This window comes from Enhydra lutris, unplaced genomic scaffold (genome assembly GCF_002288905.1).
Source record: "Enhydra lutris kenyoni isolate GAN:26980312 unplaced genomic scaffold, ASM228890v2 scaffoldscaffold58, whole genome shotgun sequence".
Taxonomy (NCBI): domain Eukaryota; kingdom Metazoa; phylum Chordata; class Mammalia; order Carnivora; family Mustelidae; genus Enhydra; species Enhydra lutris.
In genome coordinates, this window is record NW_019154142.1 from 12,711,787 (window position 1) to 12,732,162 (window position 20,376).

A 20,376-nucleotide genomic window follows, 5' to 3' on the forward strand; every position below is an offset into this window, starting at 1 on the left:
AAAAGCTTTTGCACAGCAAAGGAAACAGTTAACAAAACCAAAAGACAACTGACAGAATGGGAGAAGATATTTGCAAATGACATATCGGATAAAGGGCTAGTGTCCAAAATCTATAAAGAACTTAGCAAACTCAACACCCAAAGAACAAATAATCCAATCAAGAAATGGGCAGAGGACATGAACAGACATTTCTGCAAAGAAGACATCCAGATGGCCAACAGACACATGAAAAAGTGCTCCATATCACTCGGCATCAGGGAAATACAAATCAAAACCACAATGAGATATCACCTCACACCAGTCAGAATGGCTAAAATTAACAAGTCAGGAAATGACAGATGCTGGCGAGGATGCGGAGAAAGGGGAACCCTCCTACACTGTTGGTGGGAATGCAAGCTGGTGCAACCACTCTGGAAAACAGCATGGAGGTTCCTCAAAATGTTGAAAATAGAACTACCCTATGACCCAGCAATTAAACTGCTGGGTATTTACCCTAAAGATACAAAGGTAGTGATCCGAAGGGGCACGTGCACCCGAATGTTTATAGTAGCAATGTCTACAATAGCCAAACTATAGAAAGAACCTAGATGTCCATCAACAGACGAATGGATAAAGAAGATGTGGTATATATACACAATGGAATAGTATGCAGCCATCAAAAGAAACGAAATCTTGCCATTTGCGATGACGTGGATGGAACTAGAGGGTATCATGCTTAGCGAAATAAGTCAATCAGAGAAAGACAATTATCATATGATCTCCCTGATAAGAGGGAGAGGAGATGCAACATGGGGGGTTAAGGAGGGAGGAGAAGAGTAAATGAAACAAGATGGGATTGGGAGGGAGACAAACCATAAGTGACTCTTAATCTCACAAACTGAGGGTTGATGGGAGGAGGGGGGTTGTGAGAGTGGGAGTGGGGTTATGGGCATTGGGGAGGGTATGTGCTATGGTGAGTGCTATGAAGTGTGTAAACCGGGCGATTCACAGACCTGTACCCCTGGGGATAAAAATATATGTTTATAAAAATTTAAAATTAAAAAAAAAAATTAGAAGCCTCAAGCAGATGTGTGAATAGACTTTATTAAAGTCTCAGAGTTTGAAAAATCTTTTAAAGGTTTTTAGTAAAAGTACTTACATGGTGTTTGAATTTCTTCTAATAGATTCCCACCATGTGGTTGTACAGACAGTCTGAAAATCTGTGACAGAGAAGCCATCATCCCTGAGGCAGTCTAGTCCATCAAGACTACTATAAAGTTCATCTTTAGAAGCCAACATTTGTCTTCTTATAGTTTTCAGTAATTGTACCTCATTGCACCATATAAACCAACATTTCACTTGAATATGTTATATAATTGTAAGCATTATAGGTCCACATGTTTCTTTACTTCTTTGCCTCACCACTATTTTATGAACTTCATGAATTAGTTGATGCCTTAGTTGTAATTTGATAATCTTTGTATTCTTAGCCCTTAATATGGAGTTATGCATGTAGAGAATATGTAGAATAAATGATTATTAAATGAATGAATTATATCTGAAATATAAGCTCATCTCAAGAACAAGACACACTATTTTGTCATAAAACTGATGGGCATTGTGAGAAATACAAGGAAGAAGTGAATTAAAGGACAGCTACCAAGAATCATGGTCAATATTTCCAAACATTTCCCAGATACTTGAATCCAAAGCAAGGTCTGGGATCCATAGTATTTGACTTGGACACAAGGAACACTGATGATATCCAAGCAGGAAAGAATGTTTTTAACATGTGTTAGCGGGTGTTTCAAGAAAAGTAATAATCAGAAATATGACATTTTAATATTATTTGTTTACATCACTGGAAAACTATAATCCTTTCAAAATCTAGTAATATTCAACATTATCTGTCTTTGGGAACACAGAATAAAATTTTAAATGTCAAAAATTTCTTAAAATACATTCAAAAATATTTTTAAAAAATGGTCTATAAAGAATACCAATGGAAAGATATCTTGTGTTCATGGATTGGAAGGATTAATAGTGTTAGAATATCTAAAGTGATCTACAGACTCAGTGCAATTCCTATCAAAATTCCAATGGCATTTTTCAAAGAAATAGAAAATAAAATCTTAAAATTTGAATGGAACTACAAAAGACTTCAAATAGTCAATGCAATCATAAGAAAGGAATTAAGTTCTTGATTTTAAAATCTGTTACAAATCTCTGGTCATCAAAAAAATATGTACTGGCATAAAAACAGATACACAAGGCAAAGGAACAGAAATAAACCCACCCACCCATATACAGATGTTTGACAAGGGAATCAAGAGCATACAATGGAGATGGCAAAGTCTTTTCAACAAAGGGTATCTGGTAAACTGGATATCCACATGCAGAAAAATGAAATGGAACCCCTATCTTATACCAATTCCAAATATGAACTTGAAATGGATTAAAAACTTAAATGTAAGCCACGACACAATAAACCTCTTAAAAAAGAACATAAGGAGAAAATGATCTTGGCAACAATTTCTGGATATAACACTAAAAGTACAGGCAACAAAAGCAAAAGTAAATAACTGGGATTGCATCAAACTAAAAAGCTCTGCATAGCAAAAGAATCCATCAACAAATAAAAAAAAAAAAAACAACCTACAGATTAGGTGAAAATATTTGCAAACCTATGTATCTGATAAGGGGTTAATAGCTAAAATACATAAGGAACACATACAAGAATTAGATTAAAAATAGGTAGAAGGGGTTCCTGAGTGGCTCAGTTGGTTGATTGACTGCCTTCAGCTCAGGTCATGATCCTGGAGTCCTGGAATCAAGTCCTGCATCCGGCTTCCTGCTCAGCAGGGGGTCCGTTCCTCTCTCTGACCTTTCCCCTCTCATGCTCACTCTCTCTCATTCTCTCTCTCTTAAATAAAAAAAAAAAAAAAATCTTAAAAAAAAAATGGGCAAAGGACCTGAATAGACATTTTTCTAAGGGAAACATCTAAATGGCCAACAAGGTACCTGGAAAGATAATCAACATCACTAATTATCATGGAAATGCAAATCAAAACCACAAATGAGATATCACCTTACATGTATTAGGATGGTTGTTATCAAAAAGAAGTGTTGGTGAGATTGTGGAGAAAAAGGAACCCTGAACAAGGCCAATGGAAACGCGAATTGGTATAGTCATTATGGAAAACAGCATGGAATTTTCTCAAGAAATTAAAACAAAATTACCACATGATCCAGTAATCCCACTTCTGAGTGTATACCTAAAGAAAACTCTATACCTAATGAAAACTCTGAGTGTATACCTAATGAAAACTCTAAATTGAAAAGATACATGCACCCATATGTTCCTTGCAGCGTTATTTACAATAACCAAGATATGGAAACAACTTAAGTGTCCACCAACGGATGAATGGACACAGAAAATGCGGCTTTACTCAGCCATAAGAAAAAAAGAAAATCCTGTGACAACATGGATAAACCGGGAGTAGGGGGACATTATACTAAATGAATAAGCCAGACAAAAAAAAGACAAATACTGTATAATCTTACTCATATGTGGAATCTTAAAAAAAATAAGATTGAAAGAAACAGAGTAGAATGGAAATTGCCATGGGCTGAAGGGTGGGGGAAATGGGAAGATGTTGGTTAAAGAGAAAAAACTTTCAATTATAGCATGAATATGTTCTTGGGATCTAATGGACAGCGTGTGACTATAGTTAACGATACTGCATTTTATACTTGAAATTGGCTAAGAGAGTGGATCTTAATTGTTCCCACCACACTTACCAAAAAAACATGGTAACTCTCTGAGGTGATGAATGGGTAAAATAAATTTAATTATAGTAATCATTTCACGATGTATACAAAAGCAAATACGTTGTACACTTAAAATGTATACAACATTGTCAGTTATAACTCAATAAAGCTGGAAAAAGAAATATATGCAAAATACAAAAAAGACCCACAAAATAAAGTCACTACATGATATATAACTAAAATTTTTAAAATCTTTTTAGACACGATCCTTGAAAAATGGACCAGAATTCTTTATCACACATGCTTGCACACACATTTTTAAATTTTTATTTAAAAAATATTTTACTGAGGCGCCTGGGTGGCTCGGTAGGTTAAAGCCTTTGGCTCAGGTCATGATTCCAGGGTCCTCCGATGGAGTCCCGTATGGGGCTCTCTGCTCGGCAGGGAGCCTGCTTCCTCCCCTTTCTCTCTGCCTGTCTCTCTGCCTACTTGTGATCTCTGTCTGTCAAATGAATAAATAAAATCTTAAAAAAATTGTTTACTGTTTTAATTTTTAATTGAAATATAATTAACATACAATGTTAGTATCATAGGTACACGATAGTGATTGATAATTCTATACATTACACTCGCTCACATTCATTTTTCTTTTGATGCTGCCACAATTCTTTAAATACCTCCTGTTATACCACTGGCAGAAAGGGACATGCGTCTGTGATAGCCAGTGCTCCAAACCAGTGGTTGTCGACTGCCATGACACCATACACAGGTGTGCAGTGGAGGCTAAAAAGAAGAGGAGAGTTAGAACTGGCACAGCACTGCATGTGTCCGTCATGTTCTCCCCGCTCCATCTGCTATCTCAGCAGTGCGCAACAGCCTCTGAGAGTAAGCTGTGCATTCAACACCACCCTGTAGGTATCAACATTCACATGGCTGATTCAGACATACCTTTCCCTTCACCGCCATGAAAATGGATTTAACAATTTGAGCAAAGGTGCTAATGTCTTTGTTACTTCTCAGTTCTCATGCCCTCAGATACATTTGCCATTAAATAAAATTGTGTGGTCTTCTTACTCAGTGCTTGTTTTAAAAAGATTGAAGGAATTTTAATAAAATAAACTGGGCATCTGCTTCAAAACAAGAGTAAGGAAACATGTCCACCTTTCTCCAGGTGAATAAATAAACCAACCAACAAACTAATAACTTCTTGTAACAACAAGAAATGTTACGAACAGGGAAAAGTCCTACAACACAACACATATTGGGGGAAAATGCCATCAGTAGACTTCTCCACATAGATGACATATCAGATCATCACACTGATGGGTAAATTAATATTTGAAATTAGGTGGGAGAAAAGGGGGAAAGCAGTTTTTTTCATAAGGGAAATGCAAACATGCTATGTTTACAATATGCAGTCTTTCTAAAATTAGCATTCAGAATGAGTAGGTTCTCTAACCTGCTTGCCTTTTCCCCCCACCAAAGTATTTCAAAATGAGGATTAAAAGACACTATTCCTTTTCTTACAGTATGCCTTCTATTTGTAGAGAGACAGATCGGAGTTACAAAGAAAACACCTACTAGCTGTATATTAATGACATATCCCTTACTTAAATTTGCAGAAGCAAGATGAATGAAAAAATAAGCATATCTAGGCATGTTTTGGTGAGATTTGGGGTAATTAAAATGAATATTAGAGTCTAATAGATTCCAGAGAGGAAAATACAGAACCATGTGCATCAGCAACATTGTGCAAAAGAGAGAGAAAGCACACATGCAAATGTTACTTAAATTAAAATGGGGAAAAATATCTCCAAGCTTGAATTCTATACCATGCAAAATTAAATGAAAGGGTATTTTTAGATGTAAAATATCCCAGAGATTTTCAGAAATATGTTAGAAAATGTGCACTAGCGTCTTGCACAAAATATATCATAGATTTTCTGAAACCCTTATTAAATAAAATACTCCAGCAGTATAATACAAATACACAAAAAGGTGTTTTGAAAATCCTAAAAACTGGGGTGTCTGGGTGGCTCAGTGGGTTAGGCCTCTGCCTTCGGCTCTGGTTGTGGTCTCAGGGTCCTGGGATCGAGCCCCACGTCGGGTTCCCTGCCCAGCAGGGAGCCTGCTCTCCCCCTCTCTCTGCCTGCCTCTCTAATTATGATCCTCTCTGTCAAATAAATAAATATATATATTTAGAAAAAAAAGAAAATCCTAAAAACCATGGTAGTAATATATATATATAATATACATGGTGTATATATATTATATACTCGATATGTTATATAAAAATATATTTAATCAGTATATGTCATATAGATATTACTAATATAACAGAAAAAGATAAAGATAAAAATCCAGCCTAGGGAAAAATAGAGATTATTTAAAAACAAAAGAGAACTTTGAACAAATTCTAATTAATATACTCAGTGTCACATAAAAGCTTGCTTTAGGCCCCTAAGTTTTTCTTTGTATAAATAGTATTGGAACATTCATTGTAAGGTATTAAACTACAGGTTTCTCCCACTACCCAAAAGTAGGATGTTTCTACAAAAACTTTCATAAGTAAATCACATAACGCAAACAGGAAATTACCATTAATTTATTTGGAAGATTTTTCAGCACTGCCAGACCTAAAAAAATAACCTCTCTTAGGTTTTTTTGATACCCTAGGATACATCTTGCTAATGGATGAACAAAGCAAATCAAGATAAAGCACATACATAGTGACATATATAGTGATTTATATGGGTAATACATCAGCTGATTCTGGTAATATCATCAAGGTTATGAATAAAGATAGTGGGAAAGAGAGTGGAATTGGGCTTCCTTCCTCTGCTGTTGGATGACTGAACAGTGTTTTTTTTTTAATTAATTAATTTTTTAGATTATGTTCAATTAGCCAGCATATATTTGTTCTATCTCCCAGCTGGTACCTCTCCTTAGGACAAAGTCTGAGTGATAAACACAGGAGCAGATTTTGTGTAACTGCTGTGTTCACGTGACAGTAGGTGATCTTGGGATATGTTGTAAGGTCTTCAAATGCCAGGAAAGATGAACCTTGTTCTGAGGACTTCATAATCACAATAGAGCCACTTCTATAGAAAATTGTCTGTTTTTTCTTTTTACATAAAGGACATACAGATTTGGTCAGATGATAAGCCTTGTATTAGCTCTCCTATGGGGAGGAGATTTACGATGGCCAAGGAGTACAGTTATACCATAAATTGAACTTGAAGCAACTTTCTTGAGCCAGTCCTATTTCTCATCCTCACTCTCAGTTGTTTCTACTGATGTTGGAAAAAATCACTGGGATCATGACTACCAGGATTCTTTTTGCTACTGCAAAATAATTTACCTCTTATTTTATTTAATAATATAGATTCTTACCATGAAAATGTAAATATACACTCTCTTGTCTAGATCGTATAACTCTGACCACATTTGAATGAATTTCTAATTAACTACTCCTATACCTATGGAAGTTAAAAAAAGAAAAAAAGTTTTAATTCTTGATGAGAAATATTTTACCCATTCCAATTCTGAGGCTAAGGATTACATTTTTATTAATATCTTTGATCATTTTAATAAAAATATGCTATAGTGTAATCGATGTTTTCAGTATATTAAGCTAATATAATTCCTTGACCTTCAGGATAAATATTTTAGAATGGAGCTTCAAAATATATGTCTAATCATTTGAGTAGTGAAGTACTATTTTCATCTACATCAGAGTATAGATGGATTTTAGTTTGCTATAAATGTTTAACATCCTGGTTATTTTATAATTGCTTCACCTCCAGATCAATATGGTTTTTAAAATTTAACAATATCATGTGAAAATTAATTTAAAATAAGAACTATTTTGTCCAAGTAATTTGAAACTCTAAGACAATCAAACTTAATAATGACCTCTGAAGTAATCTCAAAAATGCCCTGACTTCTCATTTTCTGATGATTAAAAACTGTGGTGATACTATATTTCTTAAAACTACATACTTCCTGTTCATTTGATTTGATTTGAATGTGTTTTTGTTTTGTTTTGTTTTGTACAAAATGTAGTTTGTTGATCTGAATCCAAAACAACTAAAGTTTTTGGTATAGCAAAAGGGATATTTCACCAAGCAAGATTTTGTTTCACAGTTACCGTCTTTGTTCCAAGCGTAAAATAACACAGACGTGTTTGTGCAAACATTACACAAAATCAAACAAAATAAAACAAAATACAACATGTGTGCACAAATACACACACACACATGAAACATTATCATTTTAAAATATCAAATTCTTTGTTACTTGTAGGTATTTAATTGCTAAGCTCCACTAAATCTTTTGAAAATTGTAAAATGTAAGTTAAATCCACATCTAGCCAAGACCAAGTCCATAGTAAAAGATATAAACTTTCTAAACAGCTTTGCTTTTAAAAGGGGACACCTGGATGGCTCAGTTAGTTGAACATCCCACTCTTGGTTTCAGCTCAGGTCATGATCTCAGGGTCCTGAGAGCAAGCCCCATGTCCAGCTCCCCTCTTAGTGGGGAATCTGCTGGATGGTCTCTCCCTCTGCCCCTTAACTAACATGTGCGCACGCATGTGCACACATTATCTCTCTCAAATAAATAAATAAATCTTTAAAGAAATGGGAAAGTAGCATACTTAGTAAACTTAGGCAAAAATTATTGTCATCTAATGTTAGCTTTCAGACTATATACACTTCTATTCTTTTGCAAAGTAATAAAATGTCTCATGTTTATTAGGCTAGCACTCATGATGCCAAAAAAAGGTGATAATTTACAAAGAAAAAGCCATCAGCTATAATTAGCAGAAGTGTTAAATAAATAACTTATATGTTTGAATGAAATTTTATCTTAAACTAGGCATCTATGTTCTAATCTACATAGTTTAAGTCTAGCTTATTTTTTAAGCTCTTATTCATTGATCCACATATTATAAATCAAATATTCCTTATGAATACTCACCAAATTACAAGAGATTCAAATATAAATTTGATATTTAAGTGATTGATTTGCATAGAAAAGACATTTGAAAGTAAAACTAATTAACTGCTAAGTTCATCTCTAGTAGAAGACAATTCAACTAGAGGGATTTTGAGCCTAGTGCATTTGGCCCAGAATTAATTCAGAATTTAAAAAAAGGAAGAAGCTATAATAAGAGTTCAAATTATTGAAAAATAAAATTAAAATATTTAGTCAATCAAAAATTTGGAAATAGGATTTTGAGAATTAGATGTTCATTTCACAGAATTCAATTTTCAAAATTTCTCAAATTACTTCAAAAGCTTAAAGTTATGTATTTAGGAACAGATGTTGTATTAAATTATATGCTCTTGTGCCTGTATGAAACAAGAATTATAAGATATATAATGGGATTTTCATTTTCCAGATAATTAAGTCTACCATGGGCCACAAGACAAAGCATTTTAGATTGCTGAATTCATTCATATGGAGTTTCAAAAGATGAAAATGGAAGTATTTCATTTATAAGGAGGAAGATTCATTTATTTTGAGGATTATAATATTATCAGAAACATAGCTTTTTTTTTTTTTTTAAGATTTTGTTTATTTGACAGACAGAGATCACAAGTAGGCAGAGAGGCAGACAGAGAGGAAGGGAAGCAGGCTCCCTGCTGAGCAGAGAGCCCGATATGGGGCTCGATCCCAGGACCCTGGAATCATGACCTGAGGCGAAGGCAGAGGCTTTAACCCACTGAGCCACCCAGGCACCCCAGAAACATAGCTTTTATAATGCCACAATAGTTGTTTTGCAAAGTTAGGAACCCCAGGAAACATTCCTTAGACTATAAATAAAGAACACTTTTAGGTTTAACCAATATCTGAATCACCCTCAGATTAAATAGTAACTATATTTCTTCTGTGCTCACTTTAAATTAGGAACATTTGAAGGAATTTTAGGTATTCTGTGTTTCTTGGTGTCTTATTAACGTTAAGTCAGTCTGACTTTTTAGCAATGAAGTACTAAAGCAGACTCCTATTATATCTGAGAGCTGATTGTTTTTTTGTTTTGTTGTTTTGCTTCATTTTGAGAACTGATTGTTAGTGTTCAGGAATCTTGTAAGCATGTGAGTAGTTTGGAATCAGCCATGGTATGAGTATTTACCCCACATACTTGGCAAATGCAACAAATCAAGTTTTCTTTGTTCATTTCTTTCTTTCTTTTTTTTCTTTTTCCTGTTTTTCCCCTGGAGAACAGTTGTTAAATTTTTACTAGCAGAGTAGTAGTTTTATCATTCCCAATGCTCATACATGTGAGAAAGTTTTTAAATAACCCTGGCTATAAATACAATGACTGGTGGATTTCTTGGTGAATGAACCATTGGTTTCTCAGAAAATTCTACTCTTGCTTCTCTACTCCTGTCACTCTGTAGAAGGCCAATTTCCACATCCCAAAATATTATTCTTCACAGAGCCATCAAATACGTATTCCCGGATTTTCAGTATATAATTATATAAATTTTATTTTTATATTATAAATTATATAATTTCAGTATATAATTTTTCTGTTCCTTTAACTGATACTTCTGTTTATCTTAACCCCTTCCTCAAACTCTATTCAATGTTCTGTTTCTTTGCATCCCACTCTCTACTCAAGTCAAATGGGTCAACTTGCCAGTGTTATCTTTTTTTGTTTTGTCTGTTCTTTGAAAGTTCTTCATGTTGTCTGAATTTTTGAAATTCTATTCATTCTTCAAAACCCCCGTCTAGTGTTTTCCAATTTGTAGGAAGGAATATCAATATGATAGAAGTATAATACTGCAAATCTAACTTCTTGCATAGTGGTTAACCAAGGTGTTATGGAATAAACCATATATGATGCAGGAGGTACTTGTTAAGAAAAGAATGCAAATTTTAAATATTAATATTAGGTTATGGTGAACACGAAAACACACTGCTCAGATATTCTGTTGCAGGAAGCACAGATGATCTCAAAGGGCAGCAAAGAAATTGTGTACCAAAAGACCTGCAAGAATTAACTGTATTTAATGACAGAAGCTAGGGAAAGATCCTGGGATTAAATTATGTGGGTGCTAGTTTAAAAGTGGTGTTTTAAATTTAAGAGTGGATAAGGAAGGCATTGTTTTAAGGATACTTTTTCATGGCATGAGGTTAAATATTCTGGCAAGAATCCCAAGAGATGAGGCAAACTCACCATCAGGGTGGTTCTTAGAAGCCACCCAGGGTGGCTTGAGAAAGTAATGGTGAATGCTGAGCAAAATAGAATGCCCAAGTTGTCCTGGAAGATGACATGGGAATGAATAAGGGGACATGAATATGCTGTAATGGACATATGATGTCATGCCAGAGGACCCAAGAGGGAATTACGTTCCATGAGAGGGCCCGTGGACATGACACAAAAGCCATTAGGAATGTGTTGGTGGAAGTTTTATTAAACCATAAAATGTTCCATCATGTCTCTTCTCTGCAGTAGGCTGATGACTAAAGGACAAGCAGTCACAGTGCTGGGCTTTTTAGTATCTTGGGGGATGACAGAATCCTGAAGTAATAGAGACCATAAGCATCACTGAACCACCAGAAGCTAGGAGGCCACAACTGCAATAATATGGCAAATTCAAAGGGGAAAAGAAGGGAGCTGGGTCTAGAGGAGTTTTCAGATACAGTTAACAGAGTCTGGTATCCTTAAAACAAATTAGATGGGGATGCCTGGGTGGCTCAGTTGGTTGGACGACTGCCTTCGGCTCAGGTCATGATCCCGGGGTCCTGGGATCGAGTCCCACATCAGGCTCCCAGCTCCTTGGGGAGTCTGCTTCTCCCTCTGACCTTCTCCTCGCTCATGCTCTCTCTGTCTCTCTCTCAAATAAATAAATAAAATCTTTAAAAAAAAAATTAGATGAATAGAGAATAAGGATGCTACTTAAGATTCATAATCAGGAAATAAGAACAAAGGAGCAAAAGGCTGAGAGCAATCATCCCAATAAAATGTCATGAATCCCTTGTTCATGTCCTGGATTTGAAACAGTTTTGAGATTTGAAAAATGTTGATTGAAGAAAATGCCCAGGAAAAAAGGACTCTTGCAACATCAGAGTAACAATATAAAGTACTGCCCCCCCACCCCAAAAGGGGTCTATGACTACTGGGTGACTCTATACTCAAAGGAAAGGCAAATACTCAGATGGGTATATAACAGACTATGGGACACAGCAACTGAGCTGACACCAGAAACTCAACTACTCTCATGGCCTACCTGGCAGAGTGGGGACTTACAGGCACCAAACAATTCGTGCATTTCCTGTCAAAGTCCATCTCATTCGGCCCACTTGTTCCATGAACTTGCTCTATGATCATTTTCTCAGTCCCTGAGTATAAAACTGGAACGGATGTACTTGGCAATTTGAGTGGACATTACATTGTTTCATTGACCTTTGGGTATAAGCTTGATAGTAGGAAAGGTAAGTGAAAAACCTCTGAGACAAAATTAAAACTAAAATTACATTCCAGGAGGATGGATCAAATCAGCACCACCATTAAAGACTTAAAGCATTCGGGATCAATGGCTCCTATTATGTGGATGTTTAACTTGCCATTCTGGTCCCTGCAGAAACAGAATGAACCTTGGAGAATCACTGTAGCCTATGACAGGCTCAACCAAGTGGAAGCATGGACTGCAGCCACTGTGCCAGTTGTAGCATCATTGCTAGAAAGATTACTAAAGTACATGGTATACATAGGTGCAGGGCATACAGCCATTGATTTGTTACTGCATTGTCTGCTATTCCATGTACCAAAGAGAATCAGAAATACCCTTCATTCATAAGGAGTGGAAAATAATAGCCATTTACTGATTTGCTTGAGGATTATATCACCTATTTTGCCTTCTATGATAATATAGTCTGGAGAAATCTGTACAAACTGGGTATCACATAAAGCATCACACTAATCCATTATATTTATTAATACCATGCTGATATGATATGTAATACATGAGGTAATTAGTACACTGGAGAATTTGGTGAGATACTACCATCCAGAAGACACATGATAAGTCTACAAAGTTTAGGAAGCATTCCAATTCTGCCAGTTTTTAGGAGTACAATATTCAAGGGCATGCCAGATGGATATCTTTTTTATATAAAAACCAAATTAATAAGTGCTGCATTCTCTATTACAAATAAGAAAACACTTCAAAAATAGCATGATAAGTACATGAAAGAGTGACCACACTCACAGAGATAAAGATTATGTATAGACCCAGCTCCAACTTACCAATACTTACATAACTACTATGGTCTACGAATGACCAAATTGGGAGCAACAGAGATGAATACTGAGCCCCCAGTACAAATTATTCAACTTGTAACTGTCTAAATTGAGTCTCTTCCAACTTGGAAGGCCAAAAGTTTGTCTTCATAAGGATAAATATCTATTCTAAATATAGGTTTTCATTCTGGTCTCCAGAGACTTACCAGGCAACCATTCAGGGTGCTTACAGAACACCTAATTCACAGGTGCAGGTGTAGCATCTAAGTAGGCTTCTGACTTCACAGTGAAGGATGTGTGGGAGTCAGCCACGACCCATGAGCTCTTCCATCCAGAAGCAGCCAGCCACATAGAACCTTAGAATGACCTACTCAAGACATAACTGAAGTGACAGTTTGAAGGCAATACTCTGGAAGGAAAAAGTGTCCCTTTTCACGATGTTGTGCATTCATTAAATCAGAGATCTTTATATGGTGTTTTGTCCTTAGTAGGAATAAGACACTGGCCCAAGAACAAAGGGCTGAAAGCCTAAGTATCTTCTCTTACTATCTCTTCCTTTGAACACATAGAAGAAATTTTGAGAAAATTCCAATCCTCATAACTCTGAACTCTGCAGGGTTGTAGTTTTGCCTCCAAAAAGGGAAAAATTCCTCCACGGAATATAGCAAGGAGCTTACATTAAACTAGAAGCTACGGCAACTACCAGGATACTTTGGATTTTTGAAATCCAGACCAGCAGATAGATAACAAAGTTGCCATCTTTGCAGGAGGAATTTATCTTGAACATCAAGAGGTAATAGAGCTGCTTTTATACAATGGGTACACAGAAGAATATGTGTGGAGCTCATGTGATTGATTTAGGTACCTCCTGGTTCTTACTTTTGCCATGTATCTATAAGTAGACAAGTCCAGAATCTCCAGCCTGAGAGGGTACAATTTGCCTCAGGCTTCCCAGGAATGTTGGTTTGGATCACAATACCAGATGACAGCAAAAGTTTGGAGTAATTTTGAATGCATAGTCATGGAGGAAGAAGATGAGTACCAGTTGTACCCCAATGTCAACTACAGTATTAAGATCTATAATTCTTCCTATTAAACTCCCTCTTTTAAATTTCCACTGAATAAGAGAGGTTCATGAGAAAATGCAGGAGCTATTCTTCAAACTCACATTGAACAGGAAATTCTGCCATGTATGCTGTAGATGATAGTGTCCATAGAGTTGTGCCAATCAGACCTACTACTTTGGAGAGTATAGTTGGCTAATAGCTCCAATTCCCATCCCTCTAATTTACCACTTCATTTATGCTGAGGACACACTTTCCCTCAATGGTCCTGGTCAGTGACAGAACTTGGCAGAGGTATGGGTCTGACCCCTTCCAAAAGGACTCCTCTCATGGACAATTTCAGCATATACAATTTTTATTAGAATTTTTATACTAATTTTAGAAAATCTTTATCAAGTTTCTTTCATTCATAAACTGTTACATAAAGATGAAACTTCTATCATAGGACTGCTACTGTTTGGTGCTCTATAAACACAAGAATTATTTTCAATTTTGTATTTACCTATCAAGAAATAGAAAAGTATATGAAAATACAACATATTTATAGCATTTATGCTACATTATCAAGTGTATTCCTGACATGAAAAGTGATACATTTTAATTAGGCATCAGTAAGAACAGAATTTTCAAATCACTATGTTGTATACCTGAAACTAATATATGTCAACTGTACTTTAACTAAAAATTTTTAAAATCCCTGAATCCCCCATTTATAATTTTATATATCCCATGATTGGACAAATTTTCCATAGATTATCCTCTAACTCAGTACATCTCAAATCCTGTTTCTTCTTCATGACTATTTATTGCTGGTGCCAAACAACATAAACTATGTTAGTATAAGAGAGTCTTAATTCTATGATTTTAGGTCACATTGTGCATGACTTGGCACACAGTGTACTGTAGAAGTACTTCTAGAAGTTATTTCTGCAAGAAGATGGTTAATGGCAAGTTTACCTGAACATAGAAGGTTATTCAAATATGGAAGTGTTGCAAATCCCACTAAAAACAGAGTATCTCCAACTCGAATTCTCCTTGGCCAAATCTCAATAATCTTCCAGGCTGTTCAGTATGTGAGCACAAAAAGAAGCCAAGAAGAAGTGTGATTGAGGGGAAGTTTGAGTTCAAAGAGATACCAATTGCAACTAATTTGGACCTAAGTAAATAAGAAAATCTTACAAAAATATGAAATTAAAAAAAAAAAACAAACCACTTTATATTCCTGTGAATACATTATTGCTAAGACCATTACCTACTGTCTTGGGAAGGGTCTGGGAAAACATGTGGTGTTGAAGTTTACAGCTCATTAATTTCATTTACCTTATTCTTTTGCTTCCAACAAATCATTAAATGTACTTCTACTTTTGTATTGTTTATCTTAGTTAATAAAATTATCTCAAGTTCAAGGTAGACCCTCAAACCCATCTTTGATTTCTACCTGTCATTTTTTTTTTTCTTTCACCCAGCCTGTCACAGAAGGATCCCAAATCTCTCACAAATATTTTATAAACTTTCTTCTTATCCATTCTTTTTGTACAACTGCATTCTAGGTCTTTCTCTTGTTTGGGCTGTTACAATGTTGCCCCATCTTCACAATCACTCATGTTAACGCTAGTGTCATCTGGCATAAAGGTAGAGGTGTGCACATCACTCCCTTACAGAGACTGGAAAGAGAATGAAGCTCAAACTATTCTGCAAGAAGTACAAAAAGCATCTCGTGTCTCCACTTATATCTCCAGCTGCTTTGCCAAATGTGGCAGAGTAGCGTCTTTCAAATACCTGGGTCTTATGTTCACTTATCCATCCACATAAAGTATTCTTTGACTCTCCCTTCATTTGACAAATGCCCAGATGTCTATCAAGAGCTAGATCTTAATGTCAATATCTGCTTTGTGAAGACCAATCATTCCTCCTCTTCTTAGTAACAGAACTTAATCATTTTCCCAGGATGTGAATCCTCTGAATTCAGGTACTTCTTGGTTCACTTTTATGTTTGAAGTAGCTAATGAAAACTGAATTAAATATGTATTAATTTGCCACTTTGAATGCCATTCAATTTGTCTATTGCTTGAATCATCTTGCCAATCAGATCCCAATTTTGTGTCTATGTCTGATAAAATGTTCTGACCAAGCAAGTTTTTGTATCCCTATAGTTTTGGACTTGTTGCCATTTCTGCCTTTCTATTTCATCACTAAAGAAACAAGCACACAAACAACTATAATAGGAATTTAATAGAAGTTGGACACTCAAAAGGATGAATGAAGTGTACTAAGTAACATTTGATATTAATTACCTTATAGATCTACATGTAAGAAATTATTATTCCTCAACTTATTGTATAGTAAAAGTCTAAAATTACTCTATCATCTTTGATATGAAAAATAGGTCCAGTCTCATTAGACAAAAGGGACCACATTTTATTTAACAGTGTATTTCCAGTAGTTGTTATAGAACTGTTTTCAAAGGTGATATTCTTTAATGACATTAAAAAAAAAGAAATATTTTAAGTTACAACAGATGCTATTATAGATAATAAAAAATGAAAATAAACAGGAGGGTCTAGTGAGAGATGACAAATAATAAATACATACAGTGGAGGTGGGGAAAAGAAGATAATAACAAATATTTGAGAGATAAGTTAGAGGGAAATAATGCAGTACTCCACAATGGATCAGATGTAGTGTTGATATAGACAGAAACATAGAAAGGTAAATGTCACTGCGAAAGGACTCATTTTACTATTTATAAAAGAGTGGAATTTAAGACAAAACACTAATGGCATCTCCAAAGAGATAAAAAATGAAATGAATAATATGCTTTCTCAGGGGAGAAATGGTTGAAGGAGCCACTTGCCTCTGTTCCTTTCAGAGTCATACTTCCTCTTCTTTGTTCTATGGACTCCCTTGTCTTCTCCAGGCTTCAAAACTCACACAATGGCCCTAGACACATCAGTATGACTTCTTTGATTGAGAAATCTTTATGCCCCTCATTTTTATGTTGTAATAATTATTATATTTGCTTTGTTAATCTGAATTGACAAGCAGTTTCATTTTATACACGGGATAACATTAGCAAGTTGAAATATGGCATGAGTTGAGTTAGAACAGGTAAGCTATTCCAATCACGATACATTAAAAAGAATCGTAAAGAAAGACTGAGTCTACAATGGTAAAGGGCCAAATGGATTGAAGGTCAGGGAGATAGAAGTCTGAAGATAATTGATTTTTCTTTAATAGGAACTAGAAAGAGAACAAGGGATTAATGAAAAATCACAGGTGACAAGTTTAGGAAATTATTTAAAGGGAGAGCAGACAGTAGTTAACTTGGTATTGGATTCATGAATGCCAAGTGGGAAGTTCATTATCTGATAATACTGATTACACCAAAAATCCTTTTTGAGTCATCAGTAGCCATAGCATATAGAAGTAACATATAGAAGTAACATTAGTAGCATATAGAAGTAACATTAATTGGCACCTGTACTGCTCTATGTTGACTTGCCACCCAAAGTAACCATCCTGAGAGAATGACTCAGTGACACCAGAGAATTCTTTCAGGCACTGGAACAAAATACATACACATTTTGGGAAATGTTCTGTAACTTCAGAAAAACTCTAAATCCGAGGATATGGACCGAAATATATAGCAAAGCACACATGTAATGTGGGAGGACTAAACAGAGAGCAAAACATAAAGCAGAGACACATTATATGTTCCTTAACTAAGAAAGTCAAGGAGACAACAAATATAAACAAATCCCATCATATTTTACATGTCTTATATAAGGAAAGGTTATGTTATGCACATTTATTGCATTTTTTATACACCGAACCTGAGATAAATCTCCAATGTAGAGATTTACCATCTACTTAAGGAACAATGTGATCGTGATAACTATTTAAGTGTCAACTTGACTGGGCCAAAGGCTTCCCAGACACTTGGTCACACGTTATTCTGGGTGTGTCTGTGTGTTTCCAGATGTCATTAACACCTGAATCAGGAGACTTAGTAAAACAGCTTGCGGAGCTTCACGGGGATGGGCCTCATCCACTCTATTAAAAACTTAAGTACAATAAATAGGCTGAAAAGTGAACTTCTGCCTGACTGACTGAAGCTGGGACATCTTTCTTTTATTGCCTTGGGTCTTAAGCCCTCTGATTTTCAGACTGGAGTTCATATCAACAGCTCTCCTGGTTCTCAGGCCTTCAGACAGACTAGAAACCACTATCAGCTCTCCTGGGTCTCTAGCCCACCAACTGCAGATCTTGGGGTTTCTCAATCTCCGTATTGCATGAGCCAATGATTTATAATAAACCTCTTTTGATATATCTATATCTATATATCTATATCTATGTGTGTGTCCTATTGGTTCTCTTTCTCTAAGGAATTCTGACTGATACACTGATACTGCATGGTTCTAAATGCTAAGTGTTCTGTAATTTTCCCTAAATCTTTCTTTTTGGCATTTAGCTAGACAGATACCAAAAAATACCAAAAAAGTATGTGAATCACTTTGGTATACACAATAACAAATTGGGAGAAATGTGGTATCTTTTTCTTTTTTTTTTTTTTTTTTTTAAAGATTTTATTTATTTATTTGACAGAGAGAAATCACAAGTAGGCAGAGAGGCAGGCAGAGAGAGAGGAGGAAGCAGGCTCCCTGCTGAGCAGAAAGCCCGATGTGGGGCTTGAACCCAGGACCTGGGATCATGACCTGAGCCAAAGGCAGCGGCTTAACCCACTGAGCCACCCAGGCGCCCCTGGTATCTTTTTCTTAATTTGTTTTTAAATATTTATTTATTTGAGAGAGTGAGAGTGGGGAGGGGCAGAAGAAGAAGGAGAGAGAGAATCTTAAGCAGGCTTTCCGCTCAAGCAGAGCCAGATGAGGTGCTCAATCTCAACCACACTGAGATCTGATCTGAGCGGAAATCAAGAGTTGGACACTTAACTGACTGTATCACCTAGATACCCCTTATTCTTAACTTTTTAATTGCCTATGTCCTCTGTGCTTATACTCATTGTTTTACAAAGAAAACTTATTCTTTGTAAATAAGAATAAATTTTCTGCTTAATTCTTTTTTTGCATATATTAATTTTTATTTAAAACCACACCTATTTCACAATTCTTTATTTCATATCTCTCACAGTGAATTACTGCAAACCTTACTGCTTGTGATTTTGTATAATGCTTAGCATTTGGAATCATACAATGTCACATTTCTTAAGTAGATGGAAGTCTATGTTGTGTATCTATCAAGATCCATCTCTATCTCCATATACTGCAAATACAATAAATAAGAACAGTGTAACATTTTCCTCATTAAGGAATATTAAAAATAGTAAACCTCAATAATATTTTTTGTTATTTGCTCATTTTGTTTTTAATCAGAAAGCAAATAGAATATTATTCTTATTAGTTCCTCACCCAATGCCACATATTACATATAATAACTATATATACATATTTGTACACACATACCCTTCATGACCACACATATTGTTGCATGTCATATTATAATAGTTACTTCAGTTAAGTGTTACAAATATGGATCACTAGCTATGGAAAACAATGCTGATTGGCTAATACAATTGCTATAATAACCAGCAATTTTTCCTTGCCATTTTTTCTACTATACGGGCTACAAAAGGCCAGATAATTGCTTTCCTAGCTTCTCTTATAGCTTTGGGTGCCAGTGTGATACTTAGCTCCACAATATGTAAAGAAAATTTATAATTCAATAATAAGGCAAACATTCCAATAAGGTGGTCAAAATATTTTAACACTTCATAAAAGTGGACATACAAATGGCCAATAAACACATATATTTAGCCATCTGAGAAAGGCATATTAACACCGGGGGTGCCTGGGTGACTCAGTGAGTTAAGCCTCCACTCTTGGCTCAGGTCATGATCTCAGGATCCTAGGATTGAGCCCAGCACTGGGCTCTCTGCTCAGCAGGGAGACTGCTTCCCCCTCTCTCTCTGCCTGCCTCTCTGCCTACTTGCTCTCTCTCTCACTGTCAAATAATTAAATAAAATCTTTTAAAAAAAAAACAAACTTCCCTCCTGGTCTTTAAAAAAAAAGACATATTAACACCAGATCAAAATACCACTACACAGCCACTAGAACTGAACCTACTGTGTATCGGTGAGATTGTGAGGCAGCTGGAATTTCAATTAATGATGGGACTAAAATTTTACAACTACTTTGGTTGGCAGTTTCTTCTAATGTTAAACATAGATTTAATCATATGAACCAGCAATTTTATTCATAAAGTATTTTCCCAAAAGAAATGAAAACACAG